The 3,730-nt window shown below is 43.7% G+C and overlaps 1 long non-coding RNA gene across 1 annotated transcript; it reads right to left on the bottom strand.

Annotated features, from left to right (window-relative positions):
- Window positions 1-369: 369 nt before the first annotated feature.
- LOC123045910 (uncharacterized) lies at window positions 370-3,359 on the bottom strand. The gene is made up of 4 exons (XR_006421736.1): window positions 2,776-3,359; window positions 2,102-2,319; window positions 1,356-1,436; window positions 370-586 (listed from the first exon to the last, which is right to left on the bottom strand). It is a non-coding gene; the product is annotated as an uncharacterized lncRNA (long non-coding RNA).
- Between the last annotated feature and the right edge of the window lie 371 nt (window positions 3,360-3,730).

Genomic DNA, 3,730 nt, shown 5'->3' with positions numbered 1-3,730 from the left:
GCGCGCGGGCTTCACTACAAGAAATCTGTTAATACATGACAGTACTTGTCCGTCATAAATTAGGATAAAACTGTCATGGGTGCTCATCGATGATGGATTTCAAATCCATGTATATCGCGTCATAATTTGACATCATGCCATCCATGACGGATCTTGACCGTCAAGGATCTGCCCGAGGCCCGCCCAGCCCAAACCAGGCCCTAACCTTCATGACGAAAACAACCGTCATGGACCCATGCTATGTAGGATTCTCAATGGACACATTGGAATGACGTGGCTGCCTACGTGGACACTACTTTTCATCACAGAAATCGTACGTAGGCACAATTTAAATTTGGTACACCCTGCCAGTATCTACAACATTTGCAGTTCACAAAATCCTCCATGAAAGGATAATTTACAACATAGATTGACAAAATATACACACAGCAAGGTTAAAAAATAGTACACTCCAGTTTACATAAACAAAACATATAAACTATTGAGGTTGTTATTCAAGTTCTTGCCATCGGCCCTCCTGATGGAAACTATCAGGTCGTGGCGAATTGTGATGAGAAGCACCAAGTAGCCCGCTACTCAATCATACCTAGCATATTTACAAGAACATTAGATATCTAGAGATATGAATAGATAGTAGAAATAAGAGAATTGCAACATGTAGAAAATGAATTACATGCTACCAAAAAAATTAAATCTTATAATGCCGACAAATGAGGATAACATAGTATCTAGGACATATAATTTTCATGTATATCCGAATTAATTAACACAACCAAGTGTTAAGTACTTGTGCATATCATCCAAACAAGAAACAAAAACACTTGGCGGACAAAGGGGGACAATAAATAAAGTAGTACACAAAATTCATTCAATTACAAGGATCCTTGATGATAAGTTATGGAGGTAACAAAGGGATAGTTGCATTGAGCAAAACAAACAGGTACATATTTCTATAGTTGTCTAGTAGTGTATTATTTTCCTAGTCTGGTAGGCATGAATCATTTTGTCAATATTTGGCAGAATGTCACCTTTGGTTACCACAGATTTGCATAAATTAGGCTAAAACTAGAACCTACCATGTTAGAGCATTAAGAAATTGGATATACCCTGTAGAATAATATCTGCATCTATTGACACTTAACAGTTGAAGCTTAGAACAAAAAATATATAGTGAAAATAAAATCAAAAGTCTATGAAGGGGACAGCAATGGACCTATATAAGAATATGGACATTTTGCCCAAGGATGCATTTCTCTTGCAACCATAAGAGATCATCAACAGTTATCACGCATACAGCTGAATAATTAGTATTTGACAGAAACAATATAAATTAACAAGTGGAGATGCAAAATTACCTGCAGCAGTGAGGTGACACATTTCTCAACAGCCAGGACAACACCATCCTTACTCTTCAACCCAATGGCAATGGAGCCCAACTGCAATCCATAGCGGAAGGATCAGCATCAGAAGGATTACATGCAGACCAGAATAAGAACACCAAAACTTTCAACAAAAATAATACCAAAAGGAAGGTATCAATCTTCATTAAGAATACCATTAGGAAAAAACACATACCATTAGAAATTACGAATTAGTTTCCAACAAGTAAGAGACGATGTTTGGAACATCTGCCTCACATATCAGACACATTTTATTTGGCTCAGAAAAATTAAAACTGCATTATCTATGTGCACCTCTAAATCCCGAAGATATAGATTGTTACAATACTTCATTATTTTTTATAGCATCAATCATGTCTAAAGGAGCTGCTTATTCAGTGGTAAATCTTTGTGCCTCACATTAAGGAGCAACTTATTCAGTGGTGAACTTATATGTCTCTCCTCCCTCTCAGCTTTTGTAGATGGAAGAAAGCTACTTCTAAAGCTTGTCCAACATTAACATCCAACATTAATTTAGATAGGAACATGTGCGAACATCCAACATTAATTTAGATAGGAACAGGTGCGAACATATGGCAGCAAACAAATTTCATGAATACTGATCGATCCTTAAGCAAGGCATGGTCAGAACTAACAAGTATGTGTAAACTAATCAGAACCTTAACAATACACGATTTGCACTCGGATGAAAGAGAAGCAACCTTTTACTCAATGTCTTGTTGACTGCTACAACAACACAGCGCTACAGCAACACAGCCATGTCTTTCTACCAGAGAAGAGAACAACCTTTTGTTAGCTCACTTTATATGGTATAGACCTACTTAACTCACATCTGTGCAAAGCAAATAAAATGAGCCTGTTTGCCAACAAACTGGGATGGTATCATGAGCCCCTTCTCCTCTGTTCTACATAATCCTTCCTGCACAAATATGCATGAATGAAACAAGTGTTAACCTATAAATAAGTGACCTGAACAGCAGCTATGAACCAACCATATAATTTCAGATATTCAGATAATTAACCTACAAGACTAGGTGCAATTACAATTTTCAATGGGTCCTTGCTTTGCTTGTTGTTGAGGCAAAAAAGTGGAGGTAACAGGAACAGAATCCATGCATTCTTAACTGAAACAAAATAATATGTTCAGTCAAAGTTAAACCAAATTGACACAGAAATTGAACCAAGGTGTGATGCTTATTCTTATGCATCTACAGATGCAGGTGCCATCTAGATAGTTTCAGTCAACGTTTTTAAAAATGGAACCATACAAACTGAGCCAAACAATGGGGCTTATTCATATGGATGTACGTACAGATGCAAGTGCCATCCAGATTTGGGGGTGGATGGGAAGGGGGGAGGGGGAGAGGAAACTCACCACGTCCATGTTGGAGTGTCGCGTCGAGGAGGAGGCGAATCCAAGCGGGTGAGGATGACCTGTACATCACCGGATGGGTGGACGGGGTTCAGGGGCGGGGGTGTCTTTGCTGTACCGGCGCGCGCCTCTTGGAGATAGAGGACGAGAAGAGCACCGACGCTCGCCGCCGCCATCTTCAAGCGGGACTAGGCCGTCACGCCCGTGCTCATCTCGAGCAAGCCGATGCAGGGTGCGCTATGTCAGCACATCCTGCGGGAGGAGGCCTTTGCGACGTCCTATGCCAGGAGCACCATCCAGCAGGTGGTAGGCGACGGAGAGGATCCGCCGGAGCCGTACCGTCACCGAAACCCTAGCCATTGGGAGGTATTGCAAGCGAGCGTTGGTGGCTGGCAGCGTTGAATCTAGCCGAAGGGGAGGAAGCAGCGGAGCGAGGGGAAGATGCGGGTGTGCTGCGCGCCTGCAATAGCCGCCAGAAATCGCCGGAATCGGGCGGCGGCGGCGAGGAATTGCGTGGGGAAGAGTGGCTAGAGATAGAGGAGTTGGGCTGCGCGGAGGGAGGGAGGAGGGGGCTGAGGAGGAATGCTAGGGTTAGCGTTTTATACCGGAACAATCAGGCGGGCTTCAGTGGGCTTGAGCGGGCCTGCGGGGCTATACTAGGCCGTCCATGACAGTTTTCACGAACGTCATGGGGAATCCGTCATAGATTAACGGATTTCTTGTAGTGCTTGGCTTAGCAGAGAAGCGAAGATGAAGCGCGAAGCGCCGCGGGCCCTAACAGCCTACTGCCTTGGGCGCCACGTGGCGGTTGATTGGGCGTGGGCATGGGCGTGGGCGTCTGCACTTCCCACGACGCCTCGGCAACTGCATGACTGACAAAAAGGGGAGGCCCTGGCCAGGCTTACTTGCCCCGCTCTCGTCCGTCTTGCCCTAGATCCCCTTTCTCGTTCTTCTTCCT

This window comes from Triticum aestivum, chromosome 1A (assembly GCF_018294505.1).
Source record: "Triticum aestivum cultivar Chinese Spring chromosome 1A, IWGSC CS RefSeq v2.1, whole genome shotgun sequence".
NCBI classification, from domain to species: domain Eukaryota; kingdom Viridiplantae; phylum Streptophyta; class Magnoliopsida; order Poales; family Poaceae; genus Triticum; species Triticum aestivum.
This window is presented reverse-complemented; position numbering and strand designations above follow the sequence as displayed.